Source organism: Thalassophryne amazonica, chromosome 3 (assembly GCF_902500255.1).
Source record: "Thalassophryne amazonica chromosome 3, fThaAma1.1, whole genome shotgun sequence".
Classification (NCBI taxonomy): domain Eukaryota; kingdom Metazoa; phylum Chordata; class Actinopteri; order Batrachoidiformes; family Batrachoididae; genus Thalassophryne; species Thalassophryne amazonica.
The window spans coordinates 145,064,145-145,086,691 of NC_047105.1; the positions used below are offsets into that span (position 1 = coordinate 145,064,145).

At 42.7% G+C, this 22,547-nt stretch overlaps 1 protein-coding gene and 1 long non-coding RNA gene across 3 annotated transcripts in view; one reads left to right on the forward strand and one right to left on the reverse strand.

The window, feature by feature from the left end:
• Window positions 1-22,547, forward strand: part of fhit (fragile histidine triad diadenosine triphosphatase) — a 1,159,287-nt gene that overhangs the window by 341,718 nt on the left and 795,022 nt on the right. The window lies entirely within an intron of this gene.
• On the reverse strand, window positions 6,705-14,479 carry LOC117507688. The gene is made up of 3 exons (XR_004559837.1): window positions 14,381-14,479; window positions 11,174-11,177; window positions 6,705-6,715 (listed from the first exon to the last, which is right to left on the reverse strand). It is a non-coding gene; the product is annotated as an uncharacterized LOC117507688 (long non-coding RNA).

The window sequence follows — 22,547 nt, forward strand, 5'->3', positions numbered from 1 at the left end:
TAGCCCACTCGGTTTGTGCCCATCTTGGTGTCCATCTACTCCATTCATCGGCTACCAACGTTTCCCATCTCCTATCTTGTTGATCGTTGGTCATATACCATGAGAAACTATTTCCGTAATTAGTCCCTCTGTCACCATCCGGCATTCCATGGATAAGAGCACTATATGGTACAGAGATGATCACAGAAGTATTTCTAGGAATGCAGGCCTGTACACCAAATCGGTATGCATTATTCCCATCACAGCTATGTACTGTGGCATTGATTATCGGACTGGGGTCTTTGTTACTTCTTTTTGGTCTCTGCAATCTGTGGATGTGATCCTTATTATCATGTCCCGTGCTCATGGCTTTTAATAATAATACCAATTCAAAAAAGAAAAGTAGCATAACAAGGACTGTCCGTGGGGTCCAGAAATCCCCTTTCTTTTTATCTTTTTCTTTCGCCATTTCTGCACACTACAGCACACCTATGTTCAGAACAGTGGCTTCTTAATGTCTTCTGCTAGCTTTCGTGTCTAACCTGGATCTTAACACCAAGCTCACACACTATTACTAGTCTTGTCCTACTGTTCTTACTGTTTGTCTGTGTCTGCAGAAATGACTTTCTTACAGTGAGTTAAATGAATCCATGTACTTCTTTCCCCAATTTTCAAAGCTGTGGGTGTTGTGAGTAGTACTTGATAGGGCCCTTCCCATTTAGGTGAATGCCAGTGTTTTCTCTTGATGCTTCTTATCAACACCCAGTCTCCAGGTACCACTTTAGGGTCCTCCTGTGGAGAAATGGGATCATCAGTGTTTGGAACTCTCCCTCGTTGTCCTTCTAACATTTTTCTCATGTAATCCGCCAAATTGGCTTCCTCAGGTACATCCCAAATTTGTCCATAATATGGCAATCGATATTTTCTGCCAAACAATGTTTCATACGGTGTCAACCCCATGGTACTAGTTATGTTTATATACATTTTTACCAAATCTACACAATGTGTCCATGGTCTGCCTGTTTCCTCCATTGTCTTTCTAAGTCTGTTTTTTACTGTTCCATTCATCCTTTCCACTAATCCGGCGCTTTGTGGATGATAAGCACAATGATTTTTGAGATTAACCTGTAGTGCTTCTCCTACGTATTGCACTATTGCATTAACAAAATGCGCTCCGTTATCTGAATAGACTGTTTCTGGTATTCCAAATCGTGGGATGATGTCTTTGCATAATGCTTTAGCCACTGTAAGTGAATCTGCATGTTTTGTAGGGAACAATTCTACCCATTTTGAGAAGGCATCAATTATGACTAAACAAAATTCCTTCCCTTCATGTTTACTCAGCTGTATATAATCCATATGAATCACTTGAAAGGGATATTGTGGTGTTGGAAATTTACCTCTTTGGGGTCTCAAATTGCCTTGTGAGTTGTGTTTTGCACATATCATGCATGCTCTACAATGCTGTTTTGCATATGCATCGAACCCATAAAGACAAAAATAGATTGCAATTGCGATATCATACCCCCTGATGAGACATGCGTCACGCCATGGCTCATAATAGCTGCCCATTTAAACATATTTTTTGGCAATATGGGTTTCTTTTGTGGTCATACGTACAAGTCATTTGCATACGTAGCGCCTTTAGCTATCCACATTTGTTTTTCTCTGTCTGTTGCCTGCTGTTGCATATCAGCAAGCAGTGTACGACCTATATACAAATCTGGAGTTGTTTCCTGTATAACAAAAATAGAAGAAGCTGCTGCTGCCTCTTTTGCTACTCTGTCAGCAAAATCATTTCCTTTTGAAACACTGTCAGAGCCTTTAGTGTGAGCCGCACATTTGCATATAGCAATTTGTTGAGGCAACTTCACAGCTTGCAGTAGGGCAGTTAGGAGAGTGGCATGAGTCACTGGCTTTCCAGATGATGTCACCATTCCACGCTCCTCCCACAGTTTTGCAAACACATGCACTGTGCTGAAAGCGTACTGGCTGTCTGTATAAATTGATACGGCCGTACCTTGAAACAGATAGCAAGCTGCAGTTAAAGCAACTAATTCAGCTGCTTGTGCTGAAAATGACGATGGCAATGAAGCAGAATCTAATACTTCTGAATTTGTGACGACAGCATATCCAGATTGTGTTTGTCCATAAGCATTTTTGGTGGAAGAACCGTCCACATACACGATTGTACTGTTTGGGATGGGTGTGTCCCGGAGGTCTGGGCGTGCTTTTGTACAAACTGTTGCTACATCAAGACAATTGTGCGGCTCACCATCCTCAGGTAAAGGTATCAATGTGGAGGGATTCAATGTTGTACAGCGCTCTATCGTAAGGTGTGGCTGTGATAATAGCAAGGACATGCACGAAAGATGTCTTGCTGGGGACAAAAGGCTCATGTTTGTCTGCAACAAAAGTGCAGAGACTGCATGTGGAACTTTCAATGTCAACTGATGGAATAGAACAACATTACTGCTACTTTGAACAGCCATAGAGGCCGCAACAACAGCCTGTACGCATGGTGGTAAAGCACTTGCTACTGCATCCAATTTAGATGAGTAGTAGGCAACTGGCCTCAATTTTGAGCCATACACTTGAACCAAAACACTAGTCATGAACTTATTCTTACAATCAACTGTTTGAGTAAATGGTTTACTATAGTCTGGTAGTGCCAAAACTGTGGATGACACTAATGTTTGTTTTACTTTTACAAAGGCTTCCTCAGCATCTTTGTTCCATTCCAACACGGTTGACATTGAAATATCATCTTTGTACATCAAATCAGAAAGTGGACTAGTCAACTCTGCATAGCAAGGAATCCATGCCCTGCAGTAATTTGTCAATCCAAGAAATGACATCATCTGCTTTTTGGTTTGTGGTTTTGGAGCGTGCAAAATTGCTTCCTTCCTGTCAGACAGGATCGTGCGCCCTGTGGCTGATAACTCATGTCCTAAATATTTTACTTTATCCCTACACAACTGAACTTTGTTTCTACTCACTCTGTGGCCATTGTCAAATAAGAAACATAATAATGCTACTGTGTCAGTTATGCAGTTTTCTCGTGTGTCAGAGGCAATCAAAATGTCATCAACATACACTAATAGTTGGCTATCTGCCGGTGGAACGAAATTGGCTAAACATGCTGACATGACTTGAGAATAAATAGTTGGACTCTCTGCGTAACCCTGCGGTAATCTGGTGAATGTATATCGTTGTCCTTTAAAGGTAAAAGCAAACCAGAATTGACTATCTGGGTGTACTGGCACAGAGAAAAATGCATTACTTATGTCAATTACTGAGAAACTATTAGAATTTGGTCTCAGCGAATTTAACAAGGTGTGTGGATCTGGGACACATGGTGCTCTTTTAATCACAGCAGCATTTACTGCCTGCAGATCTTGAATCATTCTCCACCCCACTGAGGGCGGAGCCTTTTTCACAGGAAATATGGGTGTGTTACATGGTGAATCTGGACATGGCACTATTACTCCTGCTGTTAATAAATCCTCTATTACTGGCCTGATTCCTTCAATTGCATCAGGTTTCAATGGATACTGTCTTACACATGGTCTGTATTCTGTTTTTGGCCTTATAACTACAGGTTGTGCATTTTTAATCAGTCCTACGTCTGAAGGACCTGTTGTCCACAATCCTGACGGTACTGAAGAGAGAAGAGCATCCTCTTCATGACTCAACTGAAACACTCAGGATTGTGAAGTGGACGCATCAATGTGCGTTCCAGCTGTCAGCACCAATGAGACATTAACTAGCACTTTATACAACTTGGTTGATGGACTGAACTCCGTTCGTGGGCCAACTCTACTCCAATCAGAGGCTGACAAAGCTGTTATGACTGTCAGTCCCAATTCTTGCCATTCTGTCAAATATGGCTTACAAAGTGACATATGTAATGGCATACCTGTGAATTTCAATTTTGATACATCTTCAGTGGCGCCTGTTACTGTTATGACGGCTATTGAGTTGCCATCATGAATCAAATCGGTCATTGTCAGTTTCACAGGTGAAACATTTTTCAATTTAGTTTCATAGTCACCATCCGGACCTGGAGGATCTTTATGCCACATTGTGACATGCAGGTCAGGTGGTGACATCTGTTGTTCAGGATTTTTTAGTAGGGCTGTCGCTTGCAAGACGACATCTTTACCCCATCCTGCAGCATCTTCTTCTGAGATGTCAAATGTATAGTAATAGTGGAATGTGGGGTCAGCGCTTTCTTCTCTTACCATGTTAACGCCTCCTGTGCGTTCAACAACTAATTTCCCTTGTTCCACAATTATGGACAAGCCCAATGCAGTCAATCCGTCTCGTCCTAGGAGGTTAACTGGACATTGTGGCATGCTTAACACTGACATAGTACACGTCAGGCCAAATGGATCTGTCAACGTTATGGGTTTGGTGATAGGGACGTCTGATGTTTGTCCATTCGCAGAGCGAACCCTAAAGAGTTCGTTGCTTAATTGATGGACAGGTATGTTGTCATTACATGTGGTTCTACATGCTCCTGTATCACAAAGGAATGTCACTGGTCGTCCATTTACCAACAAAGTCACTTCTGGTTTTGGTACCGGATTTCCCAGCAAGGCACACAGATCCATATCGCAATCAGACTGCCTATATGATGTGGAATCATGGATTATGGATTCTAGTCATTGTGGATACTGTGGCTGAGGAGGATTATTCCGTTGTGGAATTCCTCCTGCTGCTCCCTCAGTAGGTGGATTCGGACAATTTCTATACATATGTCCCTCTCTTCCACAGTTCCAACAAATCAGGGGACCACGTGGTGGCCCTCCCTGTCTGGGCTGCTGTTGTGGTTGCCATGGTCCTTGACGTTGTGGCTGTCCACCTTGTCTATTTTGCCATGGCTTTTTGGGGCGTTTGCACTGCTTCTGCTGTCTTAAGTTACCCTGCTGGTAATATATTTCGTCATCTCCATGTGCTACATACACTCCTTTGTCGCTGTTTCTTGTCTTTTTCTGCTTTAAGACTTCTTCTGCATGACAGCAGTGTGTATGTGTGTCTTCCAATGTGCCTGTAGGCAATCCAATCCAATGTTTCTGTATCCAAGCTTTTATATCCTTATTGGAATGTTGGATCAGAGCGTTTTTCAATTGTTGTTCATACACAGGTGTTTCTGGCAATATGCCACTATGGACCCTAAACACATTCTCAAATCTGCACCTAAACTCTGTCCATGGCTCTCCTTCTTTCTGAGTTGTCCTGGTAATTTCAGTATAATTTATCTTTGGTCCTAACACTCCTTTTGCACGTGTAATCATAGCTTCCACTCTTGTTTTCAAGACTAGATCATCATGTGTCAGTGGCACGCCTTGTTGATCTGCAGGATTCCAGTCTCCGCGTACCTGACTCCATTTAGGGCCACATGCTTTCATCCACACCTGTTGGACTTCAGGTCCATTAAGGTGGTAAGATGTTCTAATGTTTTCTATATCCTGCATAAATCCCTCAATATCGACATGTGGCGATGGTATCATGTCGACTGCTGCTTTGATATCATCAGCATTCCATGTCCGATAAACGAGCATGGTTGGTAGCTGTCCTGCTGTTCCTGCACGAGGATTTGGTACTTCTATCATAGGATAGGCACCTCCCTGATCACTATGTTCCACCATGGGAGGGGCTGTAGGCACTTTCGCTTGACTGCGTGTTTGTGGTTTTTCTGGTTTTTCTCTTTTTACCTTAGGTTTTACCGCCAAATCATACTGTGGTGGCGGTACATCGTCATCCTCTGGTAGAGGAGATAAAGGTCTCTTTGTCACCGACGATCCAGCCGGCGGTGATTGTTGAGGCTGTTCTGGCTCTCTGTGCTGAATTATCACATCTTCTTCTGCCTTACCTACAGCTTTCTTTTTCCTTGCTTTCTCTAATCGTCGCTTCTCTGCTCCTTTCTGTCTGTTCTCTGCTTCTTCCTCCCAAAATGCCACTAAATCTGCCCCTACTTTCTGCATCTTTTTCTCATCACCTTTATGTTCCCGTTCTAACTCCTTCTTTAGCTTCTGTATACTGATCAGGTTCAGTCGTCCGTCAAAGTCATGTTTATTTATCCAGGTCTCCAATTTCTTTGTTGCTTTTGGATTTTTTGCCTCCATAACTTTCCAGTCGTCAGTTGATAAATTTTCCTTATTTTTAGACGTCTTACCCCCCATTTTTATTATCCCTTGTTATAATTTGGACTTCAGACGGGGGCACACCTAGGGTGTTCTAAATCTGAAGTTTTCACACTTTCTTTGGACGTGACAATTAATTTGCCGTCGTGTGGTTGATTCCTTTCACCTCCCCGTAGGAAGCGGAATCACTTGCCTCTGCTTCCACACGCACGGTTGTCACTAACGTTGTCCAAAGTATTACACTTTCACACAGTTATTTACACTTGCGCAAAACACTATTTACACATAGAAACACTCCTAATAATCGTACGCGTATTCTTATGTCAGGGGAGCTCGCCCTCCCGTGAAATTTAACTAATGTCCTGCCTTAGGGGACTCCGCCGTCCCTGCCAAATTTAACTGCTTTTTTACAGTGCACGTATTTCTACCCGGGATTTCCTTTACGTATTAAAACAGAGGAGTCCGTATCCTCCTTCCGGAATTTAACTACTTGCGTCCCTCGCAACCGTAGAGGAGTCCACCCTCCTTACAGAGTTTAACTGCTTTGCATTAACAGGCGATTCTGTATCATCGCTTACGGAGTTTAACTGTTTTATGTGATCACTTTTATCCCCTACCGGTACGCGTATTAAAACAGAGGAGTCCGCACCCTCCTTACAGAGTTTAACTGCTTTGCATTAACAGGCGATTCTGTATCATCGCTTGCGGAATTTAACTGTTTTATGTGATCTGATCACCACTCACTCAGTACTGTTTACAAAGAAATTTTACTCACTGACTCGACTTCCTGTCTGTCGTCTTCGGGAAAATCTCGTCAACCAGACGATGCCAACGGTGGTCGACAATTGCAGACACGATCAATCGATCGATCAGACCTTGGCCAAGGATTTACGTCTGGACTTGACGACCTCCGCCGGACACCTCCGGTATTGTTGAGATCCCGGACGTAGCCCCCAGTCAATGTTGGGTATTTTCTCCTCCAAACATTTTTAAAACCTTTAACAAGACAAACAGAGTCAAGAAACACCAGTGAGACAGAAAATCAAATATTACGCGCGGAGTGCGGCCAGGCTGTACACCAAGGCTACACTAAAGTCTGGCCTGCTTTTCCGCTCTTTTATTAAGAGACGCCCTCATCACATAAACAAGAAACTTGTCCTAAGGGTGGGGGTAATGACGCAAGACAAGTTTCTTCCCATAACATAAACGCATACGTCAAGTGCAGCTGTAAGGAAGAACACTTCAGGTCAGCACATCTCGTTCGTCTGTTGCAGGTATCAGCTGTTCTGCATCTGCCTGAAGTGTCCTGTCTTCCACACTCCTTCACACTAAACACCACATCACAATAGTCAAAACGTTCTCTTGCTCCCAGTCGTTAGAGGCTGCGAAAACAAACTTATGTTATAACAATAAGTACATCCAGTCCTTCATTCCCAGCTCAGATTGACCCCAGAGTGCTAAAACAAAATTGAATTCTCAGGATTGCATTAAGACAGGTGCAAACAGCACATCTCCGTTCTCATGAGAAAGAAGACAAAGCTAAAACAAGGTTGAATAACACGTACGTTCTCAGGGTGAAGTGCAAAACAGCACAACACCGTTCTCGTGAGAAAGAAGACAAAGCTAAACAAGGTTGAATAACACATACATTCTCAGGGTGAAGTGCAAAACAGCACAACATCGTTCTCATGAGAAAGAAGACAAATGTACAAACGTTTAACAGTGATAACATATATACAAAATCTTTAACATAGACATTAAAAAGGCTTTTGATACAATCAATCATGACATATTAATCAGTAAACTTGAACAGTATGGGATTAGGGGTTGGTGTTGCACTGGGTGAGAAGCTACTTAAGTAACAGAAAACAGTTTGTGAAGTTGGGGGAATATACATCATGCTTGGACAATGCTTGTGGCGTCCCACAGGGGTCAGTATTGGGTCCAAAACTGTTTCTAATTTATATAAATGATATTGCCAGTGTTTCCAAAATATTAAAATTAGTGTTATTTGCAGATGACACAAGCATTTTTTGTTCAGGGGGGGATTTGCAGGAGTTACTGAGGAGGATCAGTATAGAAATGGGAAAATTGAAAATATGGTTTGACAGAAACAAATTATCATTAAACTTAAGTAAATCAGTTACAAGTCGAGGGGGTAGATATTGAAAGGGTACATGAAAATAAGTTTCTGGGGGTGATAACAGATGATAAGATAAACTGGAAGACTCATATAAAACATATACAAAGTAAACTGTCAAGAAGCATTTCAGTTCTAAACAAAGCGAAACATATTCTGGACCACAACTCACTCCGCATTCTTTACTGCTCACTGGTTTTACCATATTTACAGTACTGTGCAGAGGTATGGGGTAATACTTATAAAGGTACAACACAATCACTATCAGTAATGCAGAAAAGAGCTATAAGAATTATTCATAATAGTGGCTATAGAGATCATACAAATCCACTATTTTTACAATCCAAATTCTTAAAATTCACAGACTTGGTTCATTTTCAAACAGTACAAATCGTGCATAAAGCAATAAACAATTCACTTCCAGCAAATATTAAAAATATGTTTTTAACAGATCAGGGGATTGCAGTCTGAGGGGGGAATTTAATTTAAAGCATCAGTGGGCACGAACAACATTAAAAGGTTTCTGTATTTCTGTCTGTGGGGTGAGGATGTGGAACAGATTGGGAGTGGGGCTCAAGCAATGTCCAAGCATGAACCAGTTCAAACAGCGGTACAAAAATATGGTTTTTTCTAGGTATAGGGAGGAGGAAGGGTAATGAGGGTTAGGGTGTTTTTGTTTTTTGCTTCGGCTTGTAAATACGAGGGCTGTCAATAAAGTATAGGTCCTTTTTATTTTTTTCAAAAACTATATGGATTTCATTCATATGTTTTACGTCAGACATGCTTGAACCCTCGTGCGCATGCGTGAGTTTTTCCACGCCTGTCGGTGACGTCATTCGCCTGTGAGCACTCCTTGTGGGAGGAGTCATCCAGCCCCTTGTCGGAATTCCTTTGTCTGAGAAGTTGCTGAGAGACTGGCGCTTTGTTTGATCAAAATTTTTTCTAAACCTGTGAGACACATCGAAGTGGACACAGTTCGAAAAATTAAGCTGGTTTTCGGTGAAAATTTTAACGGCTGATGAGAGATTTTGAGGTGATACTGTCGCTTTAAGGACTTCCCACGGAGCGGGACGTCGCGCAGCGCTCTCAGCCGCCGTCGTCAGCCTGTTTCAAGCTGAAAACCTCCACATTTCAGGCTCTATTGATCCAGGACGTCGTGAGAGAACAGAGAAGTTTCAGAAGAAGTCGGTTTCAGCATTTTATCCGGATATTCCACTGTTAAAGGAGATTTTTTTAATGAAAGACGTGCAGACGGGTCCGCGCGTCGGGATGCAGCTGGCGCGGTGCGGCGGCACAGGAAAAACACCTCCGTGTTGATAACCATTTGTAAAATCCAGGCGGCTTTTGATGGCTTTCAGTGGAGTGAGTATATGAGAAATTGTTTAACAGCTGGACATGTTCCAGCTTGTCCTTAAGGCTTCCAACAGAGGTGTTTTTCCTGTGGCAGAGCATCGCGGCGGCTGCGAGCCGACGCTGCAATCCGTCCGCATGTCTTTCATTAAAAAAATCTCCTTTAACAGTGGAATATCCGGATAAAATGCTGAAACCGACTTCTTCTGAAACTTCTCTGTTCTCTTACGACGTCCTGGATCAATAGAGCCTGAAATGTGGAGGTTTTCAGCTTGAAACAGGCTGACGACGGCGCCTGAGAGCGCTGCGCGACGTCCCGCTCTGTGGGAAGTCCTTAAAGTGACAGTATCACCTCAAAATCTCTCATCAGCCGTTAAAATTTTCACCGAAAACCAGCTTAATTTTTCGAACCGTGTCCACTTCGATGTGTCTCAGAGGTTTAGAAAAAATTTTGATCAAACAAAGCGCCAGTCTCTCAGCAACTTCTCAGACAAAGGAATTCCGACGAGGGGCTGGACGACTCCTCCCACAAGGAGTGCTCACAGGCGAATGACGTCACCGACAGGCGTGGAAAAACTCACGCATGCGCACGAGGGTTCAAGCATGTCTGACATAAAAACATATGAATGAAATCCATATAGTTTTTGAAAAAAATAAAAAGGACCGTAACTTTATTGACAGACCTTGTATATAGTATTTTGTATGTAAGTAGGTATGTGTAGGTGTATATTTATGTTTGTGTATATATGTGTGTATATATGTATATGTATGTATATGTATGTGTATGTATGTTGATATATATATATATATATATATATATATATATATATATATATATATATATATATATTGATATATATATATATTGATATCGGTTTAGGTGTGTAGGAATCTATGTGTATATGTGGCAAAGGGTATCACTGGTTGTGAGGAAGAAGGGGTAGGGATAAATAAGCTGATGCTTCACCCTACCCCTTTTCGGACATGTTGGGACACAGTAGGAACTTTTTTGTTGTTGTCTTTACTGATCTATCTTGTAATTGTTGTTGTATCAAATGTTCGAAATAAACAGTTTTCATTCATTCATTCATTCATTCATTCATTCATTCATTCATTCATTCATTCATTCATTCAACAATTAGTGTTCTCAGTTCCCAAACACTTATTGAGTGTTGTTAGAAGGAAAGGTGATTTAACACAGTGGTAAACATACCACTGTCCCAGCTTTTTTGAAACGTATTGCAGGCATCCATTTCAAAATGAGCAAATATTTGCACAAAAACAATAAAGTTTATCAGTTTGAACATTAAATATCTTGTCTTTGTGGTGTATTCAATTGAATATAGGTTGAAGAGGATTTGCAAATCATTGTATTCTGTTTTTATTTACATTTTACGCAACGTCCCAACGTCAATGGAATTGGGTTTTGTATAACATCCTTTAAATCATCCTGCAAATGAGCCTGCAGAAGACTGGATTAATCAGTATTTTATTGTTTCTCCTCTTTACAAGAGCACCTCTGCAAGTGTACAGACAGCACTAACCCCAGTAAAACAAACCTACACCTGATGGATTTTATATCATGATGCATCTGTTATGGTGCGCATCATGGGAAAACTGTGTCAGGGTGTGCCTATGTGTGTCTGGCTGTGTTGCATAGTATGCCAGACGACATGGGTTCACCCCTTTACCACATACACATGACAGCAGCGTGCACATGTTGCTGCAGATGCTGACTGTCATTTGACTGCACCTCAGAAAGCGTTCCTCATGTTGAACATTTTATAATATATACCTCAAAATATACATTTTTAAATATAAACAGACTCACCCTCAAGCTTGTGAGAGCATTCCTGTCATTATTTTTAGGTACTAAATCGTTTGAGTCACAGAGCTCCATGTGGGTTTAGTTGAGCAGTGTTTCATGTGCGCAGAACAGTGCTACCCACCTGTTGCACCAAACATGCACATTTGGGGCAGGCATATCCCACGTGCAGCTTGCTTCAGTACCACAGACAGCTCAGCAGAGCTGCTGCTGAGAAAGAGACTTCATTCTAATTCACATCCATCTGGGATGAATATATTTTACCAAAACATAAGAATATAATGCAATATTAAAGTGCATATGAGCATGCAATCAGTGAAAGAGTCTGTAGAAAGATTGACCACTTAAAATATGTCAAGGTTAGCCACCTTTGAACTTGTCCAAGGTCTGTGTCCCAAGAATGCTCCCTGTGAATTTGAAGACCCTCCCAGAAGTAGGACTGTACCTATGCTGATCAAAGACAGATGGATGGACAGATGCAAAGTCTTTGTAATACCCAGTGGCCATATTTTGGCTTTGGGTAAAAATAAAACAACAAAACCAATCTGAGATTTCTGACATCTGTCAATCTGGATCTGGATCACCTCCAAAATTCAGTGGAGTCTTCCATCACCTAATATGTATCTGTGGTGCAAATTTGGTGAGAATGCATTGATGCATTCATAATACACCCGTAATACTGCCGTGATAATCTCAGTGTGTCGGATCTGTTTCCTCACTACATGCATTATATAACCGTGATTGTTCATCATATATTCGCTATATATTATTAATATATCCGTAATTCATCTTGGGGCATTTGTCATTTTTTGGCCATTTTTGTTGTGGAGACAACAAACGCCCGCAATTTGTATACTCAATTCATGTGCAGTTAATTGTCTCCCCAGTGGGACAGGGCCCTTAATTTCTTCCGATCCTCCGATCTGGCTCCATTTTCCAGTGGAACATTTCTGCAGCACCTGGGGTGACACTGATGAGGTTCTGCTTCTGCACATTTTTGTTAATGAGTGATTTATGGCACCATGTATAAAACCTCCGTTCTGTAAGCAAGTCCAAATGTACTAGTCCAATTAAACTAGTTACCTTTAACTGAATCAAGAAAATCAGCTTCCTTTTTAAAGATTTTCACAAAACAAAGGAAGATAAGTGTCAACTTATTTTTTTTTTTGTTTTCTTGGTTTAAATTTTATGAAGTTGTGTTTCACGACATGACACAGGTCGTTGTTCAAATGGAGATTCACTCATTTCCTACTCACGGTAAATTGGTGAGCATTTTTTTTTTCGTGTTAAGTGGACCAGGCAGACTGTTGACCTGCTCTCATGTTTTCTATGTATTTGAAAATGATTTTGAGTTGTCAGGGTTATGTATTAACCCTTTCCTGTGTCATGGACTCGACCCGTTAGACATGAACCTGAAGTCTCAGGCGGTCTGGTGTGGGTTCTCTAATCTCTTTTCCTGTCAGACTGACCTTTCTGTCTCCAGTGCTTTTTGTCCGCTGTAATCTCATTTTCACTGCTAATGTCCGTTTCCCGGAGATGGTGTGCTGACAAGGCGCATTGTGATAATGATTCATGTACACAACCAAATGGGATGTCTCAAACATCCCTGACATTGGTGAGGAGCGCCTCTCTGATAAGATTTGCTGGCCGGCTTTCCTGGCAATAATGGGTTTAATGGAGGCTATGATCATTTGTTTATAGCTGGCTGCTCCATTGTGGACATGTAAGGACTGTGTTAAGACGTCTGTGATTCAGACCTCCGTTTAATTCCGTGTGGTGTGCAGTGTCATACCTGTTCTTGATCATTGCCTTGATTTTGGAAACAAAGCCAATGTTTCCAACTTTTACTGTCATAAATAACCCAAAGCTGTTGAAAACATCTGGCAGACCTGGTTGGTCATCAGGTGTTTTGGGAAGCAGTCCCTTCTAATTCCATAATGTTTTTTTTTTTCTTTACCTCCTGTCTATGTTGGAGTTAAATGATTTGACAAACTCAACAAAAAAATTATTCTTGTCCATACACATCTTCACTTTTACCTACAGCCAGTCCAGGGATAGATACATGAACTTCTCTAAGTCACTGGATATGTCTTTGACTTCAAATATGAATATTGTGGTACTGTATTGAAAATCTGTATGTCTCCGCTCAGAGTCACTCGCAGATATTTGAACTTCTCACTCCTGTCCCTGAGTTTAAGCCCAGATACCCAATGGCGAAATCTTGTTTTTGTCACTTGTATGCATAACCTTATTCTTTTGGTCATTACTCAAAGTTCAAAGAAGCAGAGTTCAAGAAAATGAATCGCCTTTTCTCCAAAGACCCATCCAAGGTGTACTCCAGGCTGAAAGGGAAAACAGTAAGAGAAAGAGGCATCACACAGCACTTATGCCAAGTAGGTGTTGGACCTAAGAGCACACCACAGCCACCTCCCAAAACAAGAACCAGTCAACATTACAAAGGCAGAAATCCAACAATGAGGCTCAGGGATGAAGAGCTGGACAGCACCAGGGCCTGATATGATCCACACCTACTGCCTGAAGAAGCTGACGGTGCTCTATGTGCAACTGGCAGGACAAATGGGTTGAGTATGAACAACAGGCTGGCTCACACAGCACAGGACAATCCTGATCATGAAGGACCTCCACAAGACTATGGCACACTCAAATTATCGACTAATTTCCCACCTCTCCAACCAAGAGGAGTTGGCACATGAATCAACACGAGCACAGCTCAGAAGGAATTGGAAACAATACCAGAGGGTCAAAGCACCAGCTACTGGTTGACCAAGCAGTCCACCAGGAATTGAAGACCAGGGAGACCAACCTGAGCACAGCCTGGATTACAAGAAGGCCTATGACTCAATGCCTCATACATGGATCCTGGGTTCCTTGGCACTATAAAAGGCTAACTGTGCACTGATAACCTTCATCAGGAACTCAGTGGGACTGTGGAAGATGTCACTGGAGGCCAACTCCAAGGCAATCACACAAGTCACCATCAAGTGCAGAATATACCAAGGTGAGACACTGTCCCCAATGCTGTATTGCATGGGCCTCAATCCCCTCAGCCAACTCATCACAAATAGTGGCTATGGATATTGTGTGGAATAACCATGAGTCACGTCTTGTACATGGATGACATCGAGCTGTATGCCAAGAGTGAACGAGACATTGACTCACTGATCCACCTCACCAGGATCTAAAGTGAGGATATTGGGGTGTCATTTGGATTGGATAAATGTGGCTGTATGGTGGCAAAGAGAGGGAAGGTGATCCAGACTGAGGGGGTGGAGTTACCAGAAGGCAGGATAGTGGACATTCAGGACAGCTTCAAGTACCTGGGAATCCCACAAGCCTATCAGAACCATGACGAAGAGGCAAGAAGGTCAATGACAGCCAAATACCTCCAGAAGATAAGGCAGATGCTGAAAAGCCACCTCAATGGTCGGGATAAGATCCAGGCCATCAGTACATATGCCTGTAGTGGATAGAAATTATCAGTGAAATCACCTGGTGGAATGGATGGTTGCAAAGAAAGCCTGCACCTTCTCTGCCCTTTCTAGAATGTCTTTGAGACCTTTGCAGTTGGAGATGTAACCCCAAATTGAAAGAGTGCCTCCAGCAGATTCCAGGCACAACATCAAAGGTCTCTGTCCAGAAGAGTGCAATCCTGGGAACAGTTAAGATCCTGCACTGAACCCTCCAACTCCCAGACCTCTGGTACAGGACCTGAGCTTGAGGAACACACATACCAACCTCTCTACAGGGGGTGAGAGGAAGATTTTCTTATGTACAGTGGGGCAAAAAAGTATTTAGTCAGTCCCTGATTGTGCAAGTTCTCCTACTTAAAAAGACAAGAGAGGTCTGTAATTTTCAACATAGGTACACTTCAACTGTGAGAGACAAAATGAGAAAAAAAAATCCAGGAAATCACATTGTAGGATTTTTAAATAATTTATTTGTAAATTATGGTGGAAAATAAGCATTTAGTCAATAACAAAAGTTCAACTCAATACTTTGTAACATAATCTTTGTTGGCAATGACAGAGGTCAAATGTTTCCTGTAAGTCTTTGCCAGGTTTGTACACACTGTAGCTGGTATTTTGGCCAATTCCTCCATGCAGATCTCCTCTAGAGCAGTGATGTTTGGGGGCTGTTACTGGGCAACATGGACTTTCAACTCCCTCAACAAATTTGCTATGGGGTTGAGGTCTGGAGACTGGCTTGGCCACTCCAGGACCTTGAAATGCTTTTACGGAGCCACTCCTTCATTGCCTGAGCGGTGTGTTTGGGATCATTGCCATGCTGGAAGACCCAGCCACGTTGCAGCTTCAATGCTCTCACTGATGGAAGGAGGTTTTGGCTTAAGATCACACGATACATGGCCACGTTCATTCTTCCCTTAACACAGATCAGTTGTCCTGTCCCCTTTGCAGAAAAACAGCCCCAAAGCATGATGTTTCCACCCCCATGCTTCACAGTAGATATGGTGTTCTTGGAATGCAACTCAGCATTCTTCTTCCTCCAAACATGACGAGTTGAGTTTTACCAAATGTTCTATTTTGGTTTCATCTGACCACATGATATTCTCCCAATCCTCTTCTGGATCATCCATATGTTCTCTGGCAAACTTCAGATGGGCTTGGACACGTACTGGCTTAAGCAGGGGAACACACCTGGCACTGCAGGATTTGAGTCCCTCTCTGCATAGTGTGTAGCCTTTGTTACTTTGGTCCCAGCTCTCTGCAGGTCATTCATCAGGTTCCTTTGTGTAGTTCTGGGATTTTTGCTCACCGTTCTCATGATCATTTTGACTCCACGGGATGAGATCTTGCATGGAGCCCCAGATTGAGGGAGATTATCAATGGTCTTGTATGCCTTCCATTTTCTTACAATTGCTCCCACAGTTGATTTATTCATGCCAACCTGCTTGACTATTGTAGATTCACTCTTCCCAGCCTGGTGAACATCTACAATTTTCTTCTTGGTGTCCTTCGACAGCTCTTTGGTCTTGGCCATGGCTGAGTTTGGAGTATGACTGTTTGAGGCTGTGGACAGGTGTCTTTTATACAGATAACGAGTTCCAACAGACACCATTAATACAGGTAACAGGTGGAGGACAGAAGAGAAGTTACAGGTCTGTGAGAGCCAGAAATCTTGTTTGTGGGTGATCAAATACTTATTTTCCACCATAATTTACAAATAAATTCTTTAAAAATCGTACAATGTGATTTTCTGGATTTTTTTTTTTTTTTCTCATTTTGTCTCTCATAACTGAAGTGTACCTATGATGAAAATTACAGACCTCTCTCATCTTTCTAAGTAGGAGAACTTGCACAGTCAGGGGCTGACTAAATACTATTTTGCCCTACTATAAGTAAATTCAAGTAATCATGTTAACAAACAATCAGCAGGTTAGAATAGCAGAGCACACACACACACACACACACACACACACACACACACACACACACACACACCAACACACACACACACACACGTCACCTGTATTAACCATCCTAATTACAGGTAGACCCAGTCTGACCACTAGAGGCAGAGTGCACCCTGACACCCAGGAATCCAGACCAGGTCCAGGTCTTTGGATGGAGCCTCGGCCTCATGCCACTGTTTCTCCACGTTTAGCACTGGTGTGGAATTTCCATCTTTAATATGCTGTTTGATTGGTGGAGCTGTGTTTGTCCCTATTGCACACTTTCAGCAGAACAATCACATTCTTCTGTTGTCAGCCAATCATCAGCTCCACTGGAGCAGCAGTTTCTCTTCTCACTTTACATGCACCATATTAAGTTACCGTCTTCCTGTCTGGGTTCCTCATTCGCCAAAACTTTGTCTTAGTTCCAGAGAGCAGAATCCAGCTCAGCTTTCAGTTGAATGATGTTTCGTGAGCAGTGTCACATTGTTCTGTAAAGGAGGAAGATGACATCATCCTCACCTGCAGAGCAGAAAGAGGTTGTTTCCTTCCTTCAGCTTCACCACATTTTAACTGGAATTTTGTGTCCAGTAAATATTCCAACCAGTCCAGAACGTGTACATCACTCAGTGCCCCCCCCCCCCCACCACATTACTGCCTCCATTAATGTATTCTTGTGCATATTTACATTTTTTTGTCTCATCATGTATCCCTGATAGATGCCTGTCGAGCCCTAAAAGTGTCACTCTTTAACAAACAGTATCCATCCATCTTCTCTACCCACTTTCTCCACTTCAGGGTTGCGGTGGGGATGTGTGTCCTATCCCAGCAGTCATTGGGTATGAGGCAGGGTTCCCCCTGGACAGGACAGCAGTCTGTCACAGGGCCACTTATAGACATCTAACCTGCATGTGTTTGGATGTGGAAGGAAGCCAGAGCACCCGGAGGGAACCCACACAAACACGGGGAGAACAAGCAAATTCCACACAGAAAGGCCACAAGTGGGACTTAAACCCCTGACCTTCTTCCTGTGAGTCAACCGTGCTGAGCACTAAGCCACCGAGCTGCCTTTATACACAATATGTACTTCCTCGTTTATCAAGCTTGATGTTTAGTGAATAAGACTTTAAAATCTACTGCATCACCTGGACACCAAGTTAGAATTTTTGTTGTACATTTTATTGTGTGTTTTGGTCCCTGATTCTGACTGAAACCTGTTGATGGGCTTTCAGTCATTTATCGGGCGTCTGTCTCTTATTTATTTATTCTGTGGCAGTGATCATCACTTGCAATACCTTCTTCATTACTTTATTACTCTAATAATATGGCAATTATTTTGATCACTCCTACTCAGAATAATGTCTTAATGTACATTTTTAGAGCAGTGGAAGGAGAAAATTAACGTATTTACTCTGACCAACTTCAAAAACACTTCACAGAAAACAACATGGCCTCTTTCTGGAAGGTCCTCAGACAGACAACAAACTGCCTACCAGAAGCTTTCGACTCCACTCCCCACTTACGCCCGACCAGCGACCTGAAGGAGTACCGCTGTTGATTTGAAAGTCCTGACACCGTCTCCTGTCACTCTGTCCACCAGCTTCAGACCAGATCCATATTTTCATGGCTCAATCTGACCAGAAGGGGCACCTTTACTCAGACGTGTACGTTTGTTCTGTACCATTTCTAGAACGATCTGTGGCCCACAGATAAAATATTGTTGATCAGTTCTCTCATGTGACAGCTGGTGGATCGACACAGTTCAGAGACGCTCCCACAGTGCCACAGGGTGAAGTGTCTTTTGTGGCGACTGTGTTCTGAGCATGCAGCTGTTTGTCTGTTTGGACTCTCAGCATGGCTCTCGGTAACGCTGATTGTGTTTGTCATTGAATATAAAGGTTTTATTTGCCAGATAACAGGACAGTCCCAAATAAACCCACATGTGTGTGTGTGTACCTTCACCTGCCCTGCTTGATCAGCCAATAACATTTTTTTTTTAAAGCTAACAGATCATTTCTAACAATAGTCTGTTTTAGTTTGACAAAACCATTCTCATGCTGCTCTGTCCAGTCCCAGTCTGTGTCTTTGTTTGTCAAGTGTCGCAGTACCTCGCATTGGTATGAAAGGTGTGGGCAAAACTTAGCCAAGTAGTTACCATACCTAACAGTCTTGTACTGCTTTCACATCTGTAGGTCTTGGCATGGTTCAATAGCACGAACCTTGTCTGGCTCCAATTTCAGTCCATTTGCCATCAGGCGGTGACCGATATATGTGCACTCACTTTGTCGCAGTTTGAACTTGTCTGGGTTCAGTTTAATATTCTTTTTGTCTGCACCATTTCAGGAACAGTTTTCACCTTTACATTATGGTCTTGTTCTGCTGCTTCCTCAGTCTCACCCTGACCTGTAATAGTACATCATCAGCAGTAATGTACAGACAGGTAACCCATCCAGTGCTTGGGTTAGTTTTCGCTGGAAAACCTCTTGTGTGGACTTATTCCCACGGCATTCTTAGCCATCTGTAGCGGCCAAATGGTGTGGAGAACATAGTCAGATAGCTGGATTTCTCCTCGAGCTTGACATGCCAAAACCCACTTTCAACGTCACACACTGTGAACACTTTTGCTTTAGGGCCCTGTCCCACTGGGGAGAGGATTAATTATGCATGAATTGAGTATACAAATTACAGGCGTTCGTTGTCGTCCGCAACAAAAATGGCCAAAAATAACAAATGTCCCAGTATGAATTACAGATATATGAATAATGTATAGCGAATATATGATGAACAATCACGGTTGTATAACGTATGTCGTGAGGAAACGGATCCGACACATTGCGATATCACTGGCAGTATTATGGGTGTATTATGAATGCATCGCGCACGTGTTGTGCGTGCACGGCATCTGCATTGCGCTTATAAAGAAGCGCACTCTGGCCGTTGGCATCACTATTCACACCAACAATACAGGCTCTGGAGCATTTGCTGGACTCGGACAAGTTGACTGGAGTAAACAAGCAGTGAACAGGGCAAGTGGTGACGTCAGTGGATCACATCAGAGCTCAGCTCGTCTGAACGATTATAACAAGAAGTTAAATCTGTTATAAACACAGGAATAAATACTGTAACAGCTGCAGACAAGAAGGAAAAACACAAACTGTTTTATCAAGCCTTGACAATGTAAACAAGTAAATAATTACCTTTTTAGACAGCTCAAAATGCTTTCTGCAGCTTGTAGCCATTCGCTTGTTAGCCGTTCGCTTGTTACCATGCGCATGCATGGCCCAGCTGCAGCTTCCTCTGTGATTTAGGAGCCGATTAGAGCCGTTTTCAACAGCAAATTTGCACAATAAAATGATTACTCCGCCACAAAATAATTATTTTATTTACGCAGCGTCCAGCATAGAGTGCGTGGCAGCTGGTAGAACAAGAATGGCGTCCAGCTGTGAACACAGCGCATCTGAGTTGCATCCGCCGCAAATCAGATGCAAAGCAGACCTAATAAACACTTTATTCGTGGCCAACCTGTATGCAGTCGCTACAACTTCTTTTAGTTCATGATGTGGACATGATGGGCACGCAAAATATCTGTTTTACACACTGTCCCAGTCCGCTGCCAAGCTGCAAATCCCTGTCAGTTGTGGATATCAGCAAATGACGGCAAATATACAGCACATAGATTATGTTTGTGTATGTACTGAGTATGTATGGAGTATGTAAGGCGGATGTTATCCGCAGCCAAATTTTGTGCAGCTCAAAAATCCTGGCAATGGAAAACGTGGCTCTGCAGATAATTACTGACGTGTGCGGATGTCGGCTGACTCATACAAGCAGTTTCATGCATATTGCGGATGTTAAGGCGAATATGAACCAATTTTGTGTGCAATCCATATGCAAATCCTCCTAAACGCCAGTGGGACCGGGCCCTTGGAGATGTCTGGGGGTACGTCTTCAATGGTTGGAAGAGGAAAGTGACTGCGCTTGAGTGCCTTGTTGAGGGGCTTTGGATCAATGCATACTCTTGGTTTACCGTTTTGTTTTTGCACAGCTACCATGCTACTGATCCAGTCAGTGCTACAGTCCACAGGTGTGATAATACCTCTGTGCTCAAGGTCATGAAGCTCCTCTTTCAGTGGCTTCATCAAGGCAACCGGAACCCGTTGCTTTGGGAGTTGCACAGGATTCACACTGTCATCCACTTCGATTTTGTATCTCCCTCTAGACACCTGTCTCCTGTGAACACATCTGCAAAGTCTGTCTTTATTCATTCCAATGTTCATTGTCCTTTCATGTCTCCCTCTGTTGTACAATACTGTCGATAGCCATGGTGTTTCATAGGCATCTTGATGAGTTTCATAGCCTTACTGGCTCTCTTGCCAATCAGTGGTATGGTGCAATCTTTGTCAACAACTTGAACTCTAACCGGTACAGTTTCTGATTTCTAGGGTTCTTAGCTTCACTTTGACATTTACCCAGTGGCTTCACTTTGCTTCCGTTGTACATCACTAACACAGTTTTGTATCCTCAAGCTTAGCATCTGTGTTTAGATGTTAATAGGCAAAACATTACATGTCGCTCCACAATCGATCTGAAATTTGACAATGTCCTCCCTAGGAGCATGCCTGCAAACAGTTGAGTGTCTTTGACTTTGTTGGAGTCAAAAGCATTACGTCTTCCCTTCCTGTTACACTTGTAATGCACAGTCCTCATATTCACTCTGACATTCTGTAACATTGTGCACAGACTTCTTCTTCTTTGGTTCAGGTGCGGCTTTACACTTAGCTGCAAACGTGCTTTTCCTTACTACACTTTTTGCATTTCTTTCCAAATGCTGGACATTTTTGTTTGCTCTTATCGTGTGTTTTGCCACAAACTTGCAATTCACTGAGTTCCAGTTTGCATGAGATGTGAAGCTCCCTTGAACTGCCTGAACGTTCTTCCACAGAGTGCCCCACAATTGCCTTGCAGTTTTCCCGTGACAACTCAGCAGCTCTGCAAAGTTGAATGCAAGTGTTCCAATGTCATGGCTTTCTCCGTAATCGTCTCTCTCGCATGTGTCACTGTTGATCCCACACACGAGTCTGTCATGAATGAGTGAGTCTCTCAGAGTCCCAAAGTTGCATATTTTTGCAAACAACTTGAGTTCAGTGTCATAGCCATCAATGGATTCGCTAGTACCTTGATGTCTTGTGAAGAATTTGAACTGCTCCACTGTTTGACAACTACTGCAGGACTACAGTAGTTTTCAATAATGTCCTTTATCTGCCAGTCAGACTACGCTGTCTCCCATTAATGTATCCAGTAGCTCTCTGCCACTTTCACCGACCAGATAACTGAAGAGCCTGACTTTCTTCTTGTTGTCATCCTTAGCCACAGTTAATCCAACATACAGTTCGAACTCATCTCTCCAAGACTTCCATGTTTTTGACACATTATTAGAGTCCAGACACAACGTCTGTGGAGGTCTCAGTCCGTCCATGCTGTTAGCATCAGCTAGCAACTATGATGCTAATCTTCACTAACCATTAGCAACACTGTACCGCCTTCCCGACTCCGACGCCTCTGCAGCAAACCACTCAAAAGCTGGACCAAAATCCATTGCCGCTGCCACCCTGTTAAAGTGTGGGTTTTTTATATACAAAAGGAGTCCACATTACTTGCCCTGGCCCAACGGGG